Source organism: Anabrus simplex, chromosome X (assembly GCF_040414725.1).
Source record: "Anabrus simplex isolate iqAnaSimp1 chromosome X, ASM4041472v1, whole genome shotgun sequence".
Lineage (NCBI taxonomy): Eukaryota > Metazoa > Arthropoda > Insecta > Orthoptera > Tettigoniidae > Anabrus > Anabrus simplex.
Window position 1 is genome coordinate 25,974,941 of NC_090279.1, and position 27,265 is coordinate 26,002,205.

General features: G+C 37.0%; 1 long non-coding RNA gene across 1 annotated transcript; it reads left to right on the top strand.

Moving 5' to 3' along the window:
* The first annotated feature begins 1,829 nt into the window (after positions 1 to 1,829).
* Positions 1,830 to 11,288, top strand: LOC137503202 (uncharacterized). Its single transcript, XR_011019096.1, has 3 exons — positions 1,830 to 1,912; positions 8,984 to 9,114; positions 11,193 to 11,288. It is a non-coding gene; the product is annotated as an uncharacterized lncRNA (long non-coding RNA).
* The last annotated feature ends 15,977 nt before the right edge of the window (positions 11,289 to 27,265 follow it).

Genomic DNA, 27,265 nt, shown 5'->3' on the forward strand with positions numbered 1-27,265 from the left:
TTATAAGATAGAAAACGAGTACAGCATAGTAACTTTTCATGATTTCCATTACGAATAAGGCGTAAACGTGACGGCACTCTAACCAACGCTTGAAATTTATTAACATTTCAAAGTTCCTCTATTTAGTTTGAGGAAGGTTACGCGCTTTCAAGTCTGTAAACATAAATATTTAGAGATATGAAATCTTTGTCATATTAAGTCTTTACAGCAGAAATTCCGTGATGAACTACCGTATGTTAACATACGATATACTGACTCACTTCCGCAGGTATGGAGTTTAAAGCTTAACACATACTGTAACAGCAGGAGAAGTAAGTTTATATTCGAAACCATGAATAGATAGTCCTGGAAAACCTACAGCCTGTTTTCCAGTCTTTGACCGGGTCAGGGATGTAATGAATGAACCACATATAGGCTGTTAATACAATGGGGTCGCCACTCCCAAAGTGATTTATTAATGACTGATCAATGCTATGAAATGATAATGGAAAGTGTTGCTGGAATGAAGGATGACAGGGAAAACCGGAGTACCCGGAGAAAAACCTGTCCCGCCTCCACTTTGACCAGCACAAATCTTACATGGAGTGACAGGGATTTGAACCACGGTATCCAGTGGTGAGAAGCCGACGCGCTGCCGTCTGAGCCACGGAGGCTCCGCATAGATAGCACACTTCATTAGAACACAGTCCTACCTGTGAGATTAGATGTCATGAAGTGGTTGCTTTTGAAGATGAAATCCACTGTCGTGCCTTTCGCCGGTGAATTGCTATGGATTTTTCAGTTCTTGTCCGAATGTTCATTTGTCGTATGCGTATAAATATTCTCGTTCTAACATACATTTTTAATAGATATTTCAGGTGGTACAGCGGGGAATTTACTGCTAATTATTTGACACACTTTGCGTATAATACAGTATTAGGTATGTGTCATAGTTCAGCACGTCCGTGAGTGTCCCTGAAAATTAACTCAAATTCCTTTATTTGGTTTACCATTCTAACGATGGAACGAGTAGACCTCCCCGAGATAACATTTGTATCCATCCCACAGGGGCTGTACCAGAAGAAATGGAAAGCATTTCCCCAATGGGACTTCACATTGACCTGTCATATTTTCTTTCACGGTTGGCGATGTAGCCGGCGAGGTACCGAAATCCCTTTGCTGAACAATCAGGTGTCGCTGTAGATAGCGGGGAATCTTCTTTTCTTTTTTTGCTATTTGCTTTACGTCGCACCGACACAGATAGGTCCTATGGCGACGATGAGACAGGAAAGGCCTAGGAATGGGAAGGAAGCGTCCGTGGCCTTAATTAAGGTACAGTCCCAGCATTTGCCTGGTGTGAAAATGGGAAACCACGACAAACCGTCTTCAGGGCTGCCGACAGTGGGGTTCGAACCCACTATCTCCAAATCACTGAATACTGGCCGCACTTAAGCGACTGCACCTATCGAGCTCGGTCGGTGAATCTTTAACGGCACAGTTTTCTATCGCAATGATACTGTACAATGAACACATAAATTTCACTCCAGCTACTATTACACTGTTCACGCAACTAACGAAGAGAAAATATGTGTACCTCACTGCACGAAACACAGCAACTTAACGAGATCTCACAGAAACGAACTAAGACACACACACACACTACGCAAAATACAGTAGGCCACTATATAAACCAACAGCAATATACGGAAAGAAATTACGTACCGGTATAGTTATTACGTGGAAATCCTTTCTTTATAAGACAGACATACATAAACAATGAAATGAGATACACATGCGGTTGTATGCTACACAGTCACGGTGCTCCTGTGATGACGTCACGAGCAGGACGAGGGAAAACTAACATCTACTGCACAACCAATCTGGGCCACCCGTGAGCGGGATATTGCACTCAGTGCCGCCAGTGCCCTTTTCAGTAAGTGTCTCATACTACGATTGTAGACATTACGAATGTGTTCAACTACAACTCTCCCCACAGTTGTGTATTTTAGTACATATGAGTGTTACAGTGTGATTTATTATAAGTATTGGAACTGTGTGATATAACAAGCCCATTGACATTTCAAGTAGCGGAAGAAGTGTCTCACACTCTGTAGTTGTCTCAAGTAATACATCCTTTCCTAAATTCAGCCTGTTCTACTGACTGTTACAAATCAAATTTGTTCTTCAAGAGTTTGTTTTTAGTGATTAAACAACATTCAAATATTGGGTTCTGTTTCGAAGTGGCTGGTATGTTGTTGTATAAGGCCAATTCTACAGCTTATTCCGCTAAGGAAGCTACGGATTTTCTTCATTGAGGAATTGTGATTTATGTCTTTTTACACTGCGTCCACAACCTCTAACATATTGTCGGTAATGTTCGAGTTCAATAATGTACATTTGCTAAATGCATAGATCTTAAGTGAGAATATTAGAAGTTAATATTAATCCTTCTCAGTTTCAGCATTCTACATATTTTTAATATTTAAAGTTATTAATTTTCTTAAATTTTATTTTTAATTAAGCATTAAAAATGAATACGCATATAACTAGCTTGCTTTAGAAAACTCCCAGCCTTTGCGTTGCAAGTGCCTGCAAGTTGTGTGTAGTAGCAATCTATCATGTATCTAAATTTGGTGGAATGAGGATTTTTTTTCTGAAGAGCAACGCAGATGAAGAAATGCGGATGGTAGTTAGACAAAAAATTGCAATATTTAGTGTGTAATTTTAATTACCGATATTGTTTTGCTGTGTTATTTACCTCTGTGTGCAATTTTATAGTGAGGCTGTGAATGTTGAGTTGTTCATTACTCTGTATGATGCGACATATGGAAGTAGGGTTCAAATTCTTGAGAGGTTTCCATTTAGGATATCTGTATCTTGTTTTATCAGTGTTGTTATGGAGATTCTTCTGTATCACATCAATACCCCACAGCAGCTATTTCTGGTATTTTTTTGTGATGATTTAGGTTACTGTCGGCTGTCTTTCTGATTTATTGCTGTGTAAAAGATATTCAGGAGTGAGTGGTGGTCAGATTGCGTGGGGTCGAATACTAGTATCTGCAGCCCTGAAAAACGTTTCCGTGGTTTCCCCATTTTATCATTAATTAACCTTAATTAATGCCACTGCATACCTAATCTTAACCCTTTACCTTGGAGTTGTTAGTGCAACATTAAACTGCTTTCAGGAATGGAAGAACAATCTTCAGGAATAAATTCTGGCTGTGGAAACTGTAAACGGTATTCAGAACAAGTAAACACGGCACAGTTCAGTGTTGTCCCCTATAGTAAAATATACAAAATACAATTGAGCATAGATAGAAATCTGTTCCCTGGCAATGTGTAAGAATCGACAAAATTAGCCACAGGAACGAAGCTTGTATTACCTGTAGGAGAAATTGTAGTATTCATTGTTTGTGCAGTATGTTTACATTTACAGTAAAATATCACAAAGTGACTAATGAACACTGCAATTGGGTGAAATGAATTCTCTGAGGCACTACTCGAGGTATTCAACATATAAAGTTAAAAATTTCATGATTTTCCCGTATTGAATAGAGAAAGACACAATATTAAACTGAAGGAAGGATCCACTTTTCAATACTCCGTTGTTAAGTTGTGATCACTTTGTTAATTGTTTTTAGATATTTATGACTTAATTTTTGCACTGCTTTGCCAATTGGCTGATGATGACACTTCAAATGTGTTGAAACCGGTCTCAAACGAACAAGTTGTAACCTCTATTTGGTTCAACTTAAAACGGAGTATTGAAAGGTGGATCCTTCCTTCTGTTTAATATTGTGTGTATTCAACATAGACAATTTTCGTACCACCTACGAAACAATAAAAACTGCTTAACATTTAAACCACTCGTTTGACATGGAACTCCCTACAAGGGGCTCTCTGTTAAACACCACTTGGTTGTGTCATTAGACATGACATGCATAGAAAAATAAAGAAAAGGCACTTAAGTAAAGTTTGCTGGCATTGTTCGATGAAATGAGCTGATAGCAGTATTGTATAAACTTTTGTCTTCATTTCAACAGAATTTTCTTCATTTTCCATTTCCAGTCTTCTGGGTAGAAATGTGAATCAAGAACCTCCTTAGTTTTTCTCTCTCCACCACTCCTTTCCTTCCTCGAATATTTTTTCTAATTTTACTCCACTCTTCTCTGTACTCTCCTTACCGTATCCATTCACCCCTTTCTGGGCATTCTCCGATGTCATTCTCCTATGACTTTCTCTGTAAATAGTTACTGTGGAACTCTATTCTCTTCCATTCTCATCATGTGTCCATACCATTTCAGCTTATGTGTCTCTATCTTGCCTTTCAGTTCAGGGAATCCAATTCACTCCCTCATTTCTATGTTTTTGACTTTATCCCTTTATGCCCTCCCTATTATTTCTCTAAAGAATTTCATCTCGGCCTCTTGCATTCTGCGTTCATCATGTATTTTTGTTGTCCATGGTGTGTAATACATTGGGTGCAAAATTTTCTTGCATTCCGTTGGATGTCCCAGTTACAGACTATACATCTCACACATTGGTAAAACTCATTGGCTTGTTCAAGTCTCTATCCAGTTTTTTATTTTTTTTTCCCATCTTCTTCAATTATTCTCCCTGAATAGTTGAAGCTTTCCACAACTTCTAATGGTCTTCCATTTACTTCAATATTCCCAATTCCTTCTCTATTACCTCTCGTCACCACTACTATCGTACTCTTTTCCACACTGATTTTCGTTCCATATTCCTCCATCTCCTGATTCCTTACATTATCTTGTTCTTGTCCTCCCATTTCATCTTCTCCACATATTACTGTCTTATCTGTAAAGAGTGAGGCCTTTGCCTCCTTGGTTCCCATTTTTTTGTTGTATACTCTTATGGATTTCATAAATGATTGTAATTAAGATTGGAGGGGATAAAACACATCCATTTTGAAGTTCTGTTTCTACTTTGAACCAGTTTGTTTGTCCTATCTTAGTATTCATACTACTTACTCACTTTTCGTTCATGGCTTTTATATTATGTTCTTCACCTCTCCCTGCCTTCTTTTTTATGAATGCATCCGAGACCACTTGCCATGGTACACTGACATATGCCTTCTCAGTATCGATAAATATCATCACTGAATCCAGCCTAAATTGCCATCTGTTCTCCGTCACGTTCTTTAGATTGAACAGATTAAAAACTTTTAAAATTATGTTTACACTGAATATGGAGTATGACACCATATGTAAGTGAAACACAGATAATAACTGGTGCCAAGAAAAACAGAGTTTGAAGCCTTTTAAATGCCGTGTTATCAGAAGTTCTTGAAGATCATTTTGATAGAACATATCTCAAATAAAGAGATAGTGAATAAGTTTAATGAGAGGAGAATTGTTTGAGAGAATTTGATCCTGGGAAGGAAAATTTTGATAGGACACATCTCAAAGAACTGAACTTGTTCAGTTAGTTTTGAAGCCGATTGCAAAGGATAAAAATGGTAGGAAGATTCCAGTATATGGACCCCGGTGATCAGAGTGATATGCAGACCGTACAGTCACTGAATTTTCAAGAAAGGTCATCTTGTTGCGGTTTCAGTTGCATATAAAACTGTATTTTAGATAGCTATTAATACGATATAAGGTGTCATGTAATACTTTTTTTTTCGCTATTGGCTTTACGTTGCACCGACACAGATATGTATTATGGCGACGATGGCACAGAAAAGGGCTGGGAGTAGGAAGGAAGTGGCCGTGGCCTTAATAAAGGTACAGTCCCAGCATTTGCCTGGTGTGAAAATGGGAACCCACGGAAAACCATCTTCAGGACTGCCGACAGTGGGGTTCGAACCCACTATCTCCCGAATAGTGGATACTGTCCGCACTTAAGCGACTGCAGCTATCAAGTTATTATCTATAAGCTTCATTTCTGTATTGATTGGTATCACACTATAAAGATAATTTAAAAGTCACCACCTTATCAATACAAGATTTATTTACTTCAAAATTGGTAAATTCGGTCAAGACCGGTTTCGACCCCTAAGGGATCATCTTCAGTTGACACATATATAAAAAAGATATTTACAAAAACATTGCATGTAAAATATTAATCTTTCAGTTAATTCAATGTTGGTGGGTACATCTTAGTTTTGAAAGTATATGTGTGAGATTTATAGGCTCACTATGTCTAAATTATTGCGTATATAGGTCCTATACTTCTTTACATACAGTGTCAAAATTATTACATTCAATATAATTGATCAATTTGATGAAAACAATAGCAAATTGCTTTCTAAAATGGTAAAGTGTGTACATTTTTAGTTTAAAAGTACATGTGGTTTTTTACATGTTGTCATGTTACAATTTATATTACAAAGTATAAAATAAAATTATTCTTGCATTTGTGCACATTGATAATAGTGAGACTATTGTAGGGTCTTCAAAAATATACCGTTGTTTGAGGTATGTCACTGTACATCTGCTTTTTGAAATGTCAATAGCCTGATTACATTCTTATATATAAGTTATGAAGTTTCACTTTTTATAGTTCGGTCTAATGGAAGAAACATAGAATAACCTTGTTAATGTAGATTCTTCATGACTAAAATGGTATATAGTACCTTATTAAAATAGATCCTTAATACTAAAATACAAGTATGTGGTACCTTCTGTGCTTGTTTTATATATTAAAATAGGGTTTACATTTATTCACATTAGTTCTATGGTTTGTTACCATTTGTAAATTTATGGTCTAATATGAAGGCCAGTTGGAAATATTTGAAGTTAGTCTGATGGGAGTAGTTCAATCCCTTGTTTAGATTGTTTATTTTTGCCGCTTGTTACGTACAAGCATGGGATAATCTTGTTAAAATGAACTCTTCATAACTAAAATATAGGTATATGGTAGCTTATTAAAATAAATTTTTGCATTAAAAGTGCTAATTTGTAGTGCTATATGTGCACATTTTTCAAACGTAAGAAAGGGTTAACATAGGTTAACAACAGTACTATGGGTTGTTACCGTTTGTGAGATTGTAATCTGATATAACTGGTCAGTTAGAATGTATGAAATGTTTACATAAATAGGACCGGATACATATTTATACTATACTGCTTTGCCTCTTTTTACAAGTGAATTACGTAGTGTAGTATAGTATTCGTTGCAATTTTGTAAGCTGCTGCTGTTGTTGGAGGTATCTTGAGATTCTGTATGTCGTTAAGAAAACATTTTTCTTCTTTTCGCGTGTCGTTACCAGTTAAGTGGGTGACGATCGTGAAATGGAGTACGTTTGAAATGTCGTGCGTCTTGATAGAGTTGCACAACAAACGTGCAACATTTCAAACCTACTCCATTTCACGATAGTCACCCATTTAACAGGTAACGACACGCGAAAAGAAGAAAAATGTTTTCTTAACAACATACAGAATCTGAAGATAACTCCAACAACAGCAGCAGCTTACAAAATTGCAACAAATACTATACTACACTACGTAATTCACTTGTAAAAAGAGGCAAAGCTGTATAGTATAAATATGTATCTGGTCCTATTTATGTAAACATTTCATACATTCTAACTGACCAGTTATATCAGATTACAATCTCACAAACGGTAACAACCCGTAGTACTGTTGTTAACCTATGTTAACCCTATCTTACGTTTGAAAAATGTGCACATATAGCACTACAAATTAGCACTTTTAATGCAAAAATTTATTTTAATAAGCTACCATATACCAATATTTTAGTTATGAAGAGTTCATTTTAACAAGATTATCCCATGCTTGTACCTAACAAGTGGCAAAAATAAACAATATAAACAAGGGATTGAACCATTCCCATCAGACTAACTTCAAATATTTCCAACTGGCCTTCATATTAGACCATAAATTTACAAATGGTAACAAACCATAGAACTAATGTGAATAAATGTAAACCCTATTTTAATATATAAAACAAGCACAGAAGGTACCACATACTTGTATTTTAGTATTAAGGATCTATTTTAATAAGGTACTATATACCATTTTAGTCATGAAGAATCTACATTAAAAAGGTTATTCTATGTTTCTTCCATTAGACCGAACTATAAAAAGTGAAATTTCATAACTTATATATAAGAATGTAATCAGGCTATTGACATTTCAAAAAGCAGATATACAGTGACATACCTCAAACAACGGTATATTTTTGAAGACCCTACAATAGTCTCACTATTATCAATGTGCACAAATGCAAGAATAATTTTATTTTATACTTTGTAATATAAATTGTAACATGACAACATGTAAAAAACAACATGTACTTTTAAACTAAAAATGTACACACTTTACCATTTTAGAAAGCAATCTGCTATTGTTTTCATCAAATTGATCAATTATATTGAATGTAATAATTTTGACACTGTATGTAAAGAAGTATAGGACCTATATACGCAATAATTTAGACATAGTGAGCCTATAAATCTCACACATATACTTTCAAAACTAAGATGTACCCACCAACATTGAATTAACTGAAAGATTAATATTTTACATGCAATGTTTTTGTAAATATCTTTTTTATATATGTGTTAACTGAAGATGAACCCTTAGGGGTCGAAACCGGTCTTGACCTAATTTGCCAATTTTGAAGTAAATAAATCTTGTATTGATAAGGTGGTGACTTTTAAATTATCTTTATCGTGCAGCTATCAAGCTCGGTCATGTAATACCAGGGGTCCTTTGACTATGATCTTGATATCGACAGATAAGTTAAATTATATTTCCTATGGAAGTGATCACTGTTTTAGAAATCATATAAAACTGCAGGTCCTTAGCTTTGATTGAAGTATCAGTCATAGAAAACTTGAGGTCCTATAGGTATGATCATAATATCAACTGTCATGTAAAATTTCGGGTTTTTTGGTATGATCATAATATTGATGTTCATATAAAATGAGACAATTGTTGCTTAGTTTGTTGACAAACACCGTAAGTATCAATGACATCAATAAGGTAATATATTTTTCTGGCTTATGTTTCAGTGTATGGTCAGTGGAAGTAATCAACCATACCAGTACCTTCTAACTACTTCAGTTTGCAGTGCAAAATGGACCTGGAAGCAAAAATCAAAGAGGAACCAGCCTGGCTTGAAGGAAAAACAACTGCATCACTTGTAAGTCTCATTCCAGATAACTTTACAGAGGTCAGAAATTAACCCTTAATAGCTGAATAAGTTTGGCAGGGGCATAATTTTCTATGTGCTTCCTCAGTATTAACACCAGCAGTCACCAATTGCTGAATGAGCATCTATGCGTAGTACAACTCTGTTTTGCTTATTTGTCTGGGAATACACCACAACGCACTACACAAAGCTGCCAACTCTTAGGAACTTAAGGTTGGGCTTGGATTAGTCTGTACTTTTTACTGTCAGTATCGAAATTACTTTGGTTTAGGGGTTGCACTTTTTTATTTTTCCCCTCTGATTAAAATAGAGGATGGTTGGCCAATTGTACTTTAAAAAACTAATATCCTCCTAAACTACTGCACCAGTATTAGCACCACATGTTAAAAATTATTACTCCTACCATAATTAGTGTAGAAGAAGTTAAATCACAAATCTTTCATTAGTGTTTTTGAGCCTGGATACACCAGTCTCCTAAACAAAATGTCAACACAGGTGTGATTATTCTGGGTTACCCTCACATCCACAATGTGCTGGAAGATATTATTATGTGTTTTAAGGAACGAGCAGATTTGCCTATGACATACGAGGGATGAAATAGCTCAAAATCTGAATGTACGTTCTCTCAAAATAAGTATTTTGCTCAGATGTAGAATTCTTCTAGAAAGACGGAATAGTGATTAGTTCATTTTATCGTGGTTTCCCATTTTCACACCAGGCAAATGCTGGGGCTGTACCTTAATTAAGGCCATGGCTGCTTCCTTCCAACTCTTAGGCCTTTCCTATCCTATCATCGCCATAAGACCTATCTGTGTCGGTGCAGCATAAAGCCCCTGACAAAAAAAAATGTTCATTTTATTCCTCAAATACAGGTCAGATTCTATGTTATATAGAGAACCATGTCTAAGGGCTCTAGAATGTATGATTTCTGAGAATGATTTCTTTTATCTGCCCCTTCTTAATGGGCTCTGACACTTTAAGGACTTAAGGCACATTAAACAGATTTTTTTCTTTCCTCTTTGTCATTATTTCCGTGTCCTTTTTGTGCATCCTTTTCATCCATTCCTTAGTTCAGCTACTCTTCTCTTCTGTATTGAATGTGTTAAGTTGGCATATTCTAGAACTTGTTACTTTAATTCACTTTTATTAGTTACTTAATTTACATGAGAACGTAAGCTTTTAATCACAGTCCCCCCTGTAATGCTGACAAGGTTTTATGAATCTAAGAGTGAAATTTAAATGTCCCGTAGTAGATCATAAAAGATCTTCTGAAACTGCAGATATTAACTCCAACACTGCTGATTCTCCACTGACGGTGTCCTCATCCCCTCAGCTCCTCACAGAACACTAGATAACATGCTTATAGTAGTGCAATATTTCATTTCTAGCTGCTTTGACTTTGGGTTACATCACATCTTTTACTGTTATATGACTGTGATAAGTCTGCTTCTTTCATGTTTATGTTTTTTATTATACACTTGGAAGCATTGAAATTTGCTGTTTCAAAAAGAACTGTAATAATGTTTTATGTAGCCCCTGTGATCTCTTCAAAACCATAGTAGAGAATGTGATTCCATTATTTCTAGTAATTTTAATCTGTCTATAAACAAACTGTATGCCGAGAACAAAAAATCATTTAGAAATGTAACGCTTCTAATTGGTTCAGACAACTTTTATCATTTGATTGATATGATTGATCATATGAAAACAGTTCATACAATTTAGTGTTTATGCCTATGGCTGCGTCCTTCCAAATTCTGTGTGAGATAGCCCCCATTCCATCTCTGGTATTATATCTTCTGGTATTGCTAGAAAACGTTTGGCATTTTATATTTTGTTCTTAGCCTCATCCTTTCTCTGACATAAGGAGTGAGCAAGAATAGTAACACCATTCTCAGTACAGCCTTTGGTTATAACAATCCTCTTCTGGTAGAAATCTTCCTTAAACATTAGTGAAATTTTAAAGTAACTGTAATACTGGAAATTAATGAATTTAGATACTCATTTGTAGGTGACTGTATTTGTAGATGTGTGTTATGAGCATACCTAATATTTCTTATTTTCCACAGGAAAATTTTGAACATGTATCAGAAGTGATAGCTCTGAAAGAAGAAGTTAAATCAGAGTTAACCGAGCCAGAGTCATCGCAGGAAGACTCTCTTGAGGTAATGTATATAATTTGATAATCCATCGTCAGATAATGGAAATGGATAGAAAATAGCTCAACAGATACCAGGGTTTGATCCATCTTTTTAGTGCACATGATTGATAGTCCTACCGATAATATACTTTTTTATGAGATTGACTGTTTACATATCTAGTTTTCACTTTTCCTTCAAGTTGTTCAACGATCTTGCGTTATGAATTGTGTAGCAGTTAGGATTATTCCAAAGAACTCTACTTTATGTCATTTGGTAGCTGGTATCATTCCTACTAATACTTTTGAATTTGTTAATTAGTTTTGAACACAAAGTAGCTGAAAGGTACATTCTTTTGTTACTGTTACAGAATATTTTACTAGTCGTTTCCAAATGAAACACCTTTATTATCTTATTGATTATATTAATTATTGTTTTCTAAATAATACAGTAATTTATTGATACAAGTTGCAGGTGATATGCTTGTTTACTGTGATTGTTTGCTTGTATACTACACACATTGTAGCCATCTCTTGGCAAGTGAAAAATATTCTTTTTCTCCCTAATGTGGTCTGTGATGGTACTAGTCCAATGTGACTTATAATATTTGTACCGGGAGGTGCACCTCAACCCCGCACATTGAAAAGAAACGCCTTAGGGAACACTATCTATCAAACAAAACTTGAAACCACTAATGCATAAAGTTGGGACATTGATCAGAAGATGTCACTACTGAATAACTGAGTATGTTATTTCAATGTTTCCTAAACTGACTGGATTTCTTTGTTTTGTTTTGTTTTGGTGTACATCAAAAAGTTTGTATTTTCCTCCATAGATGTCCCCACACAAAGCTACGGTCATGCACTCTGGTGCAAGGTGGAATAATTACTGATTTAAAGAAGTTTTCGGTTTATAAGTTTTTTCAACTAAATTTACTTTCATTTATTTTGATACTTCAATGTTTTGCAACACTTCCTTTTCATCCTGCCAGCTTTGAAGTCTGGCCAATAACAAATTTTCTGTATTTATTTTTCAGCCAATCATAAGCTTCTTGTAACTTTTTGAGTATCAAATAAAATGAGAGGGTGTGGTCAGATTTTGCCCAGAGCCTTCTCGAACCCTCCCCTAGAGTATGAAAGACGCGGCTTTTTCTAGTTACCTTGTCTTATTCTCGTCAAATTTCTGACTGTGTGTTAAGACAGGAGGCCTAATTCTTTGGCAGGCAGAACGTCAGCCCAGGTAATGGCCAACATTTTTCTATATCTGTAGCTGTCTCCTTAAACTCACAGGAGGGGAAGCTTCTAATGTTTAACTATGTAATCATCTGTTTTCAAAAATGTAAGCTTTCATTCTGCTAATGTAAAATTTCATACAGACTTAAACTGTAAATTGGGGATAGAGAGTGTGTTACCCTCTCGAATTCCCCTTCAGTTTATCTTGAGCTGACTACGATTTTGAAACCTTTTTCTTCAGTAAATCACTCATTAACTTCTCTTTCGAGTCACCTCAGTTGTGTAGAATTAGCCTCTGCATCATTGGGCCACAAGCCCAAGTAGGGTTTTAAAAGTTGGTTTTCAAGGAGTGCAAGTTTACGACTGCATACATTTTGAGTTTGAACCAGTAATATAACCTGTTGTTCTCTTCCATGAAGGCCCAGTAGTATGGGTACTAGATACCACTGTGTAAAGGAATTGTAGGTTGTGCCTAGAGATGCCAGAAATTGTATAGTTTTGTGTAATGTTTCCTTGAGTAGGCTGTAAGGAATTGGGAGCACAGCATCCTTGGTTGAATTTAAAGAGCATGTAAACTCTTGTCTGATATTGGTGCAATTTTCAGTCGGGCCTTTGGAAGGCCGTATGTGTAACGTTTGGTGCAAGGTGCTCTGGAACTGTGTCTTGGGAGATATCTCTCATTATCTAACCAAACGCAACATTTGTGACGTTGTAAACTTTGTTTTTAAGTTTAAATTAATCTTTGATATCGTAGATAGACCCATTAATGCTGACACCTTCTTTCACCTTTCCGCGTTCCACAGATAATCTCGGAACAATATTACTTAAACATGCAATGAATAAATAAGCCATTGAAGTGTTATCTTGCCTTTGTTTTTCATACTTCGTAAGATATAGTGTTTGTGAATAGACCTTGTAAGTTCACCATTACTCACCTGAACATTCGTTACATGAATAATTCATCATTACTAGGATGCACATTTGATCACTGTCATCGTCCACTTCATAGCATGCGTGTCATCTTCTTTTACTATCACTATGTTGCTATGGGGTATTTCATTGCCCATTTATTGAGATATTCATTTCACCATCTCATCCAGGAGATCTGGGTTAGCTGCTGAAAATATAGCCATGTGGGCAAGGTTGTGATGAGAGAGGAAGTATAATCATGACCAGAGAGTGTAGTAATTGGCTCTCCTATAAGGAAAGGGGATGTAGTTAGGTAAGAAGTGTCAAAAGGTTCATCATTTAGCTTTGGTGAGTGGATGTATGTGTTTCAAGAATGGTACATTCTTTGTTGGTGAAGCGATAAGAATCCATCACTTGTCTGGGGCGTTAAATCAGACTCATGACAGCTGCTTCCTAGATTCCACCAAAGTGTGGTGTTGCAGGAGGGATGAAATGCCACATCAGTCCCATGCCTGCAGTTGTGCGAAGAGTTGGTTTTCTGAGGGTTATTTTGCAGGAAGGCCTTGATTTCTGTAGCTGCTCCATTGAAGTTTGTGCCATTATTGCTGTAAATGTTTAGGGGTTGACCTCTGTGAGAACTAAGTTGATAAAGTGCGGAGAGAAATGTTGTTGTGGTGAGATCGGGTATCATGTCTAAGTAGAGAGCCTTATTAGCTGGCAGTCTGGTCTTGTTTGATTTCACATATTTTTTTTATTAGATTTGGGCCAGCATAGTCTGTTCTAGTTTTAAGGAATGGGTATGTCGGGGTTAAAGGCACCATTTGTGTAATTCTCATTAATTATTCCTCTATGTAACACTTTGCATAGAGTAATCAGGATCCTGATTTTTATTCCCCCAGGCGTGAGATCACGGCTGATGATGCGTATGCAATGGGCGAAACATAAATTAGTATGACACGATGTAACACCTGAGATGTGTATGAGTGTGGCTTCTTTTTGTTCCCCTTTCTGAAGAGATCGTAAACTTAACTCTCAGAGTGTTGAGTGCCAGGATGAAGTAGTCCAAGGTGTTCTGCCATCATAATTATATTTGTGAGGTGATACAGAATTTCTAATATTTCCAGTCCGCTAGTATTGGAGTATTGTGCAGTCATCCACTGACAAGAAGATGGCCTTCTTGATCTATGGATTAATAGTCTTTATATGAGTTGTTAGTTTCCTGCACAACATTAATATAATATTTGTGTGAAGGGTTCAACTCCGATACAAACAGTGGACTTTAATTTCACTCCGTTGGTTGTTTACAACAATCTCAGATAATTATATGTTACAAATCTCATGACTGGTCCATATTGAAATGTACATTAATTCAACGAGGTTACAAAAGTTTATTGAAATCCTCGTATTCAATACACATTGGATTCTTAAAATTAAGAATTTCATCTTGTCATACTAATTTAAGGGGACATGTTTCGCCCATTGCATGTGCATCATCAGCCGTGATCTCATGCCTAAGGGATTAAAATCATGATCCTGATTACTCTAGTCAAAGTGTTACATAGAGGACCTTGTGTTATAAAAAGGAGGAAACTTAGTCCCATGCCTGCAGTTGTGTGAAGAGTTGGTTTTCTGAAGGTTGTTTTACAGATAGGTCTTGATTTATTTAGCTTCTCTGAAGAAGTTTGTGCCATTATCGCTGTAAATGTTCAGCCTACAGCCAACAGCGCATAAGCTCAATGCTCTGCCCATCTCCTCTCCTTCGCCACACCCCCTTCCCTCAATACCACACAGATACAATACAAGAAGTGCAAGTGTCATTTGTTCTGACGCTACAAAGGCAACTAGTTCATACCAGAAAGGTTGACGGTGTAGGTAAATGTATACACAGTGTTTTTCACAAAATGTAACCCTTTTTTCTGTGATCTTAAATATCGTTCTACCCTCCTCTCATTACTGATTCTTCATTACACATCCCTCAGTAGTCGGTTTCAACATTAAAGCTGTAGCCAACTTCAAGCATGAGTGTCTCCACTTGACTAATTCGACAAAAGGAGGTTACCACATCAACTAGTAAAAACATACACAGCAACACACGGTCATGAACCTTTTTTCACTTTAACGAAAATAAAAAGTGAGTGGCCTCCCCATACAAATATGGGTTTGATGCTGCTTGTTGTTTTAAGGGGCCTAACATCGAAGGTCATCGGCCCAAATATGGGTTTAACAGGGTGTCCACCTGCATGGATAACCGCAAATCAGGGAATGTCAGAGAATTCGATTAATAGCGGGAAAACCAGGAAATGTCAGGGAATTCAGAAAATATCTGGAAATTCGTTCTTCAGCCAGATAAAATGGACATACCTTATTTATCCCTTAATAGAAGCACATTTTTTAATTTTTATAACACTAATCTTGGGTAGGCTTATGTCTTTTATGCCAGGAATAAATTGTAAAGGAAACTGAATAAACATTCGAACAAAACCAAGTGTGATATTGAATGTGAAGTAACCAATAGCTTCAGTAGCTATATGGGTAGCCTATAGCGCTCTGATCGGTTGATCCAATTTTCAATGTTTTGATTTGCTTACTATTGTATATTCTGTGTTGTTGCTGAATGGAGAGGCCTATATTGCGTTTTCAGCTTTCTAATAGCTTAAATATATGGCTTCCACAGCGAAATATGCACATGGACAACAGATGACTCTGTTTGTTTCCTATGTAATGACGTTTGTGATAGTCACTACCTCGTAAAATGTAAAAAGAGACAAAAAACACTGACTGAATGCAGGTAAGTGTGAAAATCACTTGAACTTAATACTCATTCAACTGCTCATTGCTATTGTGATTATTATTATGATTATTATTATTATTATTATTATTACTAATAAATGTGCTGATGTAGGTAAACCTTGTGTAAATGCGTAATGCATCGTGACACCATTCGGGCCGCACCATGTTGAGTTTCTAACCTATCTGATGAAATGGTTCGTCACGGACGTGGGTGAGTGAGGCTCCTCAGTAATCAAGTGATTTGAAGATGTTATACAGCAGTGGAAGTGATAAAAACTTGTGGCAGTGTTACGTTTGTATTTATGAATCATACCAACACATTTTTTTGGTATTGTTCTTTTTCTTCCAAATTTGCATTGTAAACAAAATGGGTCGCCAAAACAACAGACTTAAAGGCCCAGCTACTACCATCGATGCCAACGTAGACCACCTCATGAAGTGCACGCTGGACGACTTTACTAATTCGGACAGCTTCCTTAAAAAATTGTGCAGGCCATTTTGACCTGCATAACAGAAATGGTTATAAGAGAACTTGAAAAAAGTTTAATATTTAATGTCGAAGCATTTTCAGAGTAAACTGAAAATCTTGATAAAAAGGAGGTGGAAATCCACAAAATGAAGGAGGATATGGACTCCAAATGTTATTCATTGGAGCAATACAACAGGAGGTATAATGTAAGATTTTCGGCATCCCCAAATGTTTGAACGAAAACTGAGATGATCTAGTGCTCAGCGTGTGCAAAGCAGTAGGTGCATATGTTACACTTAATGATATTGAGAGGTGTCACAGACTGGCTCCTTGATCACCATGGAAAACAAGACCTATCCTATTCAAATTTGTGTCTTATCACTCATGGCAAAATGTCTTCACTAGGAAAAGGAAACTGAAAGGCTCATCCACAACAATCTGTGAAGATCTTACAGCTACCAGAATGTCCATCATGATGACAGCAATCCAGTGTTTTGGTTTTGAAAACACTTGGACTGACCCAGGAGACATCATAATCAAGAAGGCTGACGGGATGAAATTAAAAGTGTGTCAGTTAAAGGAACTTCCTATGGCATAAGCTTCTCTTGCAGTGCTATTTGATCACTTGACTATGTGAGTCCAAACCCATCGTTTACCGTAAGTCACAGCTGAGGAGCTAGCTTTTTTTATTTTTTCAAGTAAATTTGTCTATCTATCAATCTATCTATCCATTTACTGTATTTATCTATCTGTCTAAATATCTATTCACTTAATCTGTCTTATTATCCTACCCCCTGTCGATCTACATACTCTTTAATAAAATTTTCCTAACTCGTTCTCTTTTAAGTCAGGCCTCCATATTACGTGTACATAGTTCTAACGTCAACACTACATAGAAAAAGCTCCTACTTGAGTATTCTGTATGCCTAATCTGCTGTTGCACATTATCACTATTATTATTACTGACAATTTAATTACCTAAAATATGTTAATTGCTGACCGTTAATAGGGTGTAGTCACATGCTGTGTTTTAGTTTCATTTTAGCAATTGGCAATGCATACCACAAACAGCCATAATCCCTCTGACCATAGCAATATTTTCCCTTGCCACACTTCCCATTCCCCACCTATCCCATCAACCTGTCTACCTGCTAGTCCATTCACCCTAATCTCCCCCTCCTTGAAGTTACAGGTCACATTGTCCAGTCAGCCCTAAATAGACATAAAAGCACACTTCACTTATGTCACCTTAGTGTCAAGAGTTTAGTTTCTCAACTCATATAGATGAACTAAGTTTGTCATAGAGAGAAAGAGATCCACCTAATCAATACTAATTTATTAAAATTTTCTTCTTAATAACAGGACATGTTTCGACTCTTCACAAGTCATCCTCAGCTGTCATGTACATTCACATTAGAATACATTTTTTTAATAGTTGTACCTTGCCCATAAACATTTCATATTTGACTGACATTAGGTAATATGTTTCAGAGTGAATAATACTGTTTTTTATGTCTAAGTTTAGAAAACTATTATATATTAAAAAGATACCACTTTTTGAACACTTTAAAAGGATCACAACGTATGATAAAACTTTGCTATGTACATATGACCTTGAATTATATCATTAACGTTCAAGTTTTACGAGTAAAACAAGTTCCTAGAATGACTTCGTCATGTTGCGTTGTTTTAAGTCTTAAAGTCAATATTGCTTAATTTGACAAGGTATAAGCCTAATATAAAGTATATTATAAAAGCATACGCAGCTACATTTAAGCACATTTTATAGACCTTAAGACTAAAAACACAGCAGGCACAATTTACCAGTCGGTGTTGCGCAGAGATATTGATGTGGACCTTTCTTCAGAACATACTAATGCACATGTCCTATGAATATAGACTTCCTATCTCTAGTCTTTCAAGGTGTTCTGGATTTTATGGACATGATTATATTTCAATCATTCACAAAATTTACCAACATCAATAAGTAGATCAGAAGCGATAAGAATCTGCAACAGCAGAAAGTAATAGAAAATATTATTTCAAGAATGAAGACCCTCTGGAAATGAAACTAATATTTAAAAAAGTTACTTAAAATTTTATGATTGAAGTTGATTAATTCCTGGCTGGCCACGTCTCACGATTGGTCCCTTTACCTCCCTTTAGGGTTTGGTGGGATCTCCCCTTTAAGTTAGACATTCCAGAAGGAATATCCCTTGCAAGGTGCACCATGATGAAAGTAAAGATTCCTCTTGCAAGCAGCATGATGATTCCCCTTGTTCCTTGTCTTGCAGGCTTCTCGTAAGAGTAGGCTTCCTCTCTCTCTCTCTCTCTCTCTCTCTCTCTCTCTCTCTCTCTCTCTCTCTGTGTAACTGAAGCTGCACATTGATATGTGTTCCAACCATGCCTATTTAAATGTCAGTCGACACTTAACTTGCGGGTTCAGATGATTTATGCATACCACACGTGTTCTGGAATTAATATAGTTGTGGTTATGTCTTGTAGAAGACGAAATAAAGTGTTCCCTTTATGAGACATCACGACTAATAAACGTCTCTTGGAGAAGAATATCTTGTAGAATTGTAGTGGGAAAGCGAAGTGAAGTTGTGCTCTAAAGTAGAGCAGTATGAAATCAGCAGTGTAGGAGCTGAGTAAGTTGAGGGTCGATTACACACTGCTTTTATCAGTTCTCGGCCTAGAAAGTGTGATTAGTTGGAAAACAATCATAATTTTATTCACGTCTTCTTAAAGTATCATGGTTCAAAACTGTTCCTGTGAAGAGTTCTGAAAACTTGCCGGGCGGTGTTAGCCTTGAAAATGTTAACTGTTCATATCTGTTGCATGGTAACCTCCTGACCAATAAGAGAAAAAGAGTGGATCGCCACACGGCCATGCAGCAATGAGCCTAAAGGCGAATTTCTCCAATGTTATCAGATCCTGGCCATCACCACAGCTGTTGTAAATGACCCACTGACCGAATTAAATTAGGCTTTTGCGGCAATCTCAATTTTATCTCCAGTTATGCCATTTTCGGTTACAATATGTTGTAGGTGAAAGATTTCTTTCCACAGTATACACTGCTGTATAAATGATGCAGAAGTATTAAAAGTGTATTATTTCAATATATTGATGCGGAATTAGTAAAATTGGTTTGTAGAAATCCTGTGTGATGTGTGAAAACTGCATTTGCACTGTAAAGTGTTGTGTAGAACTTTAGGGTGAAACTATCTGTAGACTTGTACAGTGCTTATGTAGTGTCATTCTACATTGTTAACAGTTAACTTCTCTGAGATGCCCAGCTATCTTTTAGCTGTTAATGTTAATACTATAATTGGTTTTACAGTAAAATAATGATAATCATAACATTTACTATTTCTTAATTGATATTTCACCCAAGTGTCATTGAAATGTGTTTGATCCAACCCTGTCTCCTCACTTTTGGAGATATATTGACCTGTGAGTATTTCTCTATGCCCAGATACCTTTGATCCATGATTCCCGTTTACAGCATATACCCTGCAATTTATTAGTATTTTCGTAAACTTCTCTTCCAAATATTCCATGCGATAATTCTGGACGTCGGTTTATCTCCACATATATGTGTACTTTGTTTCTTAATATGGATAGATCTGTGTTGATGTAGGACAGTCAAAATTCATAGAGCTATTGTGATAAACCTTTTTCTTGATTGTTGTCTCTTTTTCTTTGTCCCTCAGTGAGAGACGTTGCTTGTTGTATCGTGTGGTATCAATTGTTCACATTGTCAAGAAATGTTAGTTGAAGTGAATTGTTTTACTCTAACTGAAGTGCTGTTAGGTTCAACTTGCATTCGCTTGATCACCTCAAGAATCATGTCTTTGGCTGTTCTTCTGAGTAAGGTTCTTACATGGGGTTACTTTGGAATGTGTTGCAAGAATATAAGCATAAATTTGGAAGCATTGTCTAACATAATTACAATGCCGATAAGCTTGATAAGTCTCTTAAAGGGATTCTTGCTGAAGGGCATACAGAGAAGCTGCAAAGAAGTAAGGGCCACCTTGATCCTAGATCCGAAGAGCATACGTAGGCAGCCCATCCTGACTTCAAGGGAGGAAGGCATGCTCTGCGTAGAATTTTGGGAATCTACTTTACTCTTTACTTTTCCAAAGTAACCCCATGTATCGTAAAATTTAGGACATGTATATAAAAACTTATGTCCAAATGTGCATGTACATCTGGGGAACTGTGAAAGCCGAATTTCTAAAATAAAAACTTAATTTTTAACGTATTGTTTGAAATTACATATTAATATACTCTCACAGTAAGTATTGGAAGAGAAGGAATTCAAGCAATTGCTTCCTTGTTGTACTGAATAACTGGCCATTATTATGGCCTGCATTTATAAGATGCTGGGCTCGAACCCACTGTCTACAGCCCTGAAGTGCATGTTTCACATTTTCACTGCAAACAAATGGTGCGAATGTACCTTAATTAAGGCCACAATTGCTTCCTTCTCATTCCTAGCCATTTTTAGCTCATCATCGCCATATGACCTATCTGTGTCGATGTGAAAGAGAAAAGGTAGAAACCATCAAATAAACAATATGCCGTAGGTTATGTTCAATTGACTTTCATTAATATGGCTTAAATTTATGATTATAACTGGCCACTGTTCTTTGACTGATAATTACATTCAAACTATTCACGTTTTTGTCTCTTTGATGAATCAAGGAAACTAAATTTTATGTACATAGTCAATGAATATTTACATTCTCATAAGTTCCATAAATTCATACTTTAGGAATATTTGTTGCTTCAGTTAAACTATTGTAGTTAGGATACATCTAAATGTGGCTTAGAATTATTGTAGAATAATTATTTTATTAGTAAATATCATTCTTGCTTTATTATTACTTAATCTTTTCATTCTATTGTTCCTGTTAACCTGTTGCAATTTGGATAATATAAGTCCGGTTTAGAATTGAAGTATAGCTATGTAATTAGATTTTAAGTTGCTCGCTTTGGAAAGGCCAGAAATCTCATGACATCAAAGATGTCTGTGAACTTATCTGCCAGGTTACATCCAGCAGGAATGGTGTTGATTTCATTGTGTGCACAAGCATGCAAGGTTCAGTTGCTGAGGTTCAGTGCTATTCCGACAGCCTTATGTGAATTACATTTGACGTTGCATCCTCTCGAACTTGTGTTTTCTATGTCACAATCTGGCTGTGATGACCTGGATAAGGAAGTGCATTGGCAGAAACTACGAGGTCATGTTGCAACTTATCCTGAAGATGAGTTTCCACTTCTTTGTGATGACCTTAATGCGCATGATGGTCACTAAGAATTTTTATAGCTGCCATGGTGGTAATACCTTCGGTACCTGATATGATGATGGAGCTCGTATTTGAGGTTTCACTTGTGGTGACTGAAGCAAGCGAATTGACGTTATCGTTGATCAGCACCGTGATCTACGACGAAGAAAGAATGTAAATGTCATATCATCTGACTGTATTCCACCTCTGCATAAGGTAGGCATAGCGGATTTAAGGACCTCCATGCCCCTGAGAACATCAAGTGGTGGAAGCTTAAAGACTAGAAGGAGACCCTAGCAACAACATAAATTTTCCTCTTGTTGATCTTAATGCATTTGACAACATGTAGACACATTCTACAGATCTTTCTCTGCAACCGTCACAGTAAACTTGGGTACGATATAACCTAGTTCCTCTTGTATTGAATATCTAACATTCCTATGGATGATTGCAGCCCAAGAAGAGTTGTAGTATAAGACGAAGGCATACTGTATATAAATCTCAATCGAGACGCACTCACTGTAATGACCTGTGTACAAGGTGTATCAGAACTATACTGACAGAGAAATCAGGGATGCTCTTCGTGGAATGTTGAGAATTATGGTGCAGTCAGATTCTCGGGGAAATGTTTCCTTTTGAGGAAATTAAAGTGACCTTGTTACTTCCGGTCATTCAGTTCAGATTGATGAACTTGCTCTATTTGCTATGTCAGAGAGTCAGCCGCTGTGCATCAGAAAAGAGAAGGGATGGGAAGTGAAATTTGGAGAAATAGGTAATTATCGATGCGAATGCACAAGTTTCTCGTTCTTTTCGCATAGTCGCTTCCACACTCCGGTAGGCACTGTACAGTTTGTTCTACACGAATTGACTACTATGTGAACCGTATAGAAAGAGAAGACATCTTGTAACAAGAATACAGGCAGCTTTCCAAACCGTTCGCCACACACTACACATCCTGGACATAGTCCATAGTCACTCACTACTACGCCATAGTGAACTATACACCAAAGTAGGAGGGGGCCTTATTGAACATACACTGTAATCAAACCATTGGGCGTGTTGACTCCTTCATTCAGTATTTCATTTAGTTTACAATATTATGAGGGAAGGAATACACAATCATCGAGCATGTTAATTAATATAGAATATTACTGCGACAAACAGACGAGAGGAGAAACAGTCTGGTGCTTTCCTTGACTAACATGTGTGTCTTAAATACAGTGTGTTCTTTAACTGTGTGTGCAGTTACGGCTATTAGATAAATGGACTGTGGATATTGCCTGTTACAGACAATCCTTTCGAAGTTGTATGAGGAAGCATTATCTCTGTCTGCTCATACACTCCACAACACCTCCCTAACCCTGTCTTTCCTAAAAGGCGGCAGCAGCTCTTCAATTTCAGTCGCGCACCAGGAAGTAACAATTTAACCTCATTTTCTCAAAAATATAATTCTTCCCGCCAGTCTGATTGAACCATTATTCTTAACATAATACGAAGAGCATCCTTGAATTTTTGTCGGTGTTGTCCTGATAAACTCTGTACACCACTGAGCTCAAGGGATGAAGAAGAGAACTGTTTTCCATCTGATGAAAATTGACACAAGTATTGAGCACACTGTCTGCATTAGAGACAAAGATGACCAGTGATTAGAGGACAAACAATAAATCCTCAATCATTGGCAACAACATTTGTAGATATTTCCTGCATTGAATTACCACATCACCCTATTCCTGATGGTAAGTCCCATCCTATGCATCACATCAAAGGAAGTGGAGAGTGCCATTAGGAGTATGAAGGACCAAAAAGCGCCAGGACCGGATGACCATTCAGCAAACTTCTGGAAGATGAGGCAGTTTAAAGAACTCATTATCAACTGGCTGACAAGCTTATTCAGTGCCAGAGTTGACTCTGGCTCTGTTCCCAGTCATTGGACTGTAAACATCCTTGTGCCTATTTTTGAGCAAAGTGACGATTCAGCAGAATGTGCAAATTACCATCCAAATTGCACCCAATTGTACATGAGAAGATCTTTTAGATTAGCCTTCATTATTGACTGGGTGAAATCGCTGGCGTTATTGCTATCCAGTGCATCTTCATTAAGGGTGCTGGAACAACTCATGCAATTTTCACTGCCAGAATGCTAATTGAAAAGCACTGAGAGCACCAGCCGGCAGTGTACATTGTCTTCCTTGATACTGGAATTACTTTCGGCCGTGTTACTACGGCTTGTTGCTGTGTACGGTGTTGAATGTTGACAGATTAAGAAAGGTATGAAGTAGCAATTACACAACATGGGAATGTGTATACTTCATTAGTCGATGGGCATCGCAGCCATCACTCGTGATGCATAGGATATGTCACCAATGGTATGATCATGTCCTTTTTCAGTACCTGACGCAGTTGACAATTTCACTTAATCCTTTGAAATTACTTTACATATCCACTATAAGGAACATTGAAGGTAATATACAAAAATTTTAAACTAGAAATGCTGCTGGGATGGGTAAAATTTCTGGGCATATACGAAAGTCAGTTCTTTGAGATATTGAGATATTGATTAGGTCCCTTGTCTGTGTATAGAGAAAATGTGCTAAACTTAAAGCTAGTAATTACACAATAGTCGTCTTGACTTGTGTTGCATGCAAGCTCTTGGAATGCATTCTTTCTGATTATGTTATACACATTTAAGAAATTACCAACTGGCTCGATAGAAGGTAGTTCAGGTTTAGGAAATATTATTCCACTGAAGCTCATCTTGTGGATTCCAGCAGGATATAGCAGATATATTAGATTCAGGAAGTCAAATGTATCACGATTGACATATCTAAGGATTTTCTTAGGGTAGATCTCGGGAAACTACTGACAAAAAATTAGTGCGTTTGGGATAGATAAAACAATGGCTAAATGGGTGACTATAAAGATATGGCCAAATTATTAAACATTAAAAATTTGAGAATTGAACACATGAGATGGTACCAGTTTTTAAGTTCATGACATTAGTACTTGGCATGCACCCCCTTAGCTTTCATAAGCGACTTGATTAGACTGGGCATACCCTCAAACAGTATTTTACACTGACTCTTAAAATCGTCATCATGACACCACATCATTTCTCTTCCTCCATATGCTGCTTTTGCTGTTCTCATGATGTCATCCATTACTATTGTAAACAGGATTGGTGATAGAACACTTCCCTGTCTCAGCCCACTAGTTATTTTGAACCAACTTGTCCTGCCAACTTGTGTTTGCACGCAACTACAACATTCCTTATACAATGCCATGATCATTTTTATTAATCCCTGTCCAATTCCTTTTTGCACCAGACTGTCCCAAACTTTCGTCCTAGGGACACTGTCATATGCCTTTTCAATATCAATGAATGTCATCACCATATCATTTCCGTACTCCCAATGCTTTTCCATTAGTTGTCTCATAATGAAAATGGGCTCTATTTTTGATCTTCCACTTCTGAAACCAAACTGATTTTCCTGTATCTGCTTCTCAACCCTCAACCTTATTCTACTTTCCAGTATTCTTTCCATTATCTTAGCAACATGGGATATTAGAGTAATTCCCCTGTAGTTCTTCAAAAGTTTCTTATCACCTTTCTTGAAAATTGGGATGATTATTCCTTTTTGCCAATCCTCAGGGACCTCCTTATTCTCCCAGACATTCCTGAGAACCCGATATGTCCACTGCAGGCCTACAGCTCCAGCTGCCTTTATCATCTCCACTGAAATTTCATCTATTCCAGCAGTTTTTCCATTCTTCATCTTTGTTACTGCCATTTCAATTTCATTCATTGTAATTTCTTTATCCATTTCTTCGTCAACTAATTGTCTTTCCTGGTCGTCCATTGAATGACTGTCATCCGTTCTTATGTTCAGCAGCTTCTGAAAATACTCTCTCCATCTATTTCTTATTTCTTCTGGCTTTGTTAAAATTATGCCACCTTCATCCTTCACAAATCTGGTGTTTACTTGATCTCTCTTTTTGTTTCTTAAGATACCATACAGTAATTTCTTGCTGCCCTGCGTATCATCTCTCAATTTCTGTGTGAATAAGGCCCAGCTTTTCCTCTTTTCTTCCTCCACTACTTTCTTGGCCAAATTCTTTGCCTCCACATATTTTCTTCTACTTTCTTCAGTCTTAGATGTTTTCCATGCCTTCCATGCCATTTTCTTTTCCTTCACTTTAATCTTTACCCTATCATTCCACCAGTGTGTTTCTTTGTCTTTCACATTTCCTGATGTTCTACCACACACCTTTTCTGCACATCCAACTAGTGCTTCCTTAAATCTTTTCCATTCCTCTTCAACATTCCCCACCTCTGTCCTGGGTACCAAGGGTATTATTTCCCTTTGAAATTCTTCTTGTACGCTTTTCTCCTTCAACTTCCATACTTTAATTCTTTTCTCTCTTCTTAATTGGGGTTTTTCAATCTTTCCAACTTTCAATTTTCCTATCACAACTCTATGATCTCCACCAAAGGCTTCTTCAGGCATGGCTGTTACATCTACAAGGTTCTTCCGGTGTTCTTTCTCTACGATTATATAATCAATCATGGTCTTTGTTCGTCTGTCTCCCCAGCCATACCTTGTAATCTTCTGACTGTTCTTCTTCCTAAACCAGGTGTTTCCAACAATCATTTGATTCCTCATGCAAAAATCCACCAACAACTCGCCTTCTGGATTTACATTTCCATATCCAAAGGGCCCTACAACATCTTCCTTTCTTTGTCTTTCCATTCCAACTTGTGCATTTAGATCTCCCATCAATAGTACTTCCTTATCTTCTATCTGTCTCTCCACTTCCTCTAAGAAGTCCTCTAGATGTTCATCTATGCAACCCGTTTGTGGGGCATACAACTGAAATAGATCTTTCACGCCATTTTCAAACTGGGGTCTCATCATCATCATCCTATCGCTGACGTACTTTGTATATTCCAGATATTCTTGGATTTCTCTTCTAAGTATGATGGCCACTCCATTTTTTGCTTCAGGTCCTCCGCTGTAATACAGCCTGTATCCTTCTCTCAGAGGGATCTCCCCTGTACCTCTCTTCTTGGTCTCGCACAGTCCAAGTATGGCTATATCTTTTTCTATCATGAAGTCAACCAGTTCTTCTGTCTTTCCCGTCAGTGTCAGTACATTAACTGTCGCAATTTTGATGTAGTTTGGTGCTGGTTGCCCATTTTTCACAGTTCCCCCAGCACCTGAAGAGCTGCGCGTCGCTTTTAGCAGGGGACGCCCTAACCTTTTCCGAGGCACCATATCTGCTTTGTCCATATAGGCTATTGTTACGATGGGC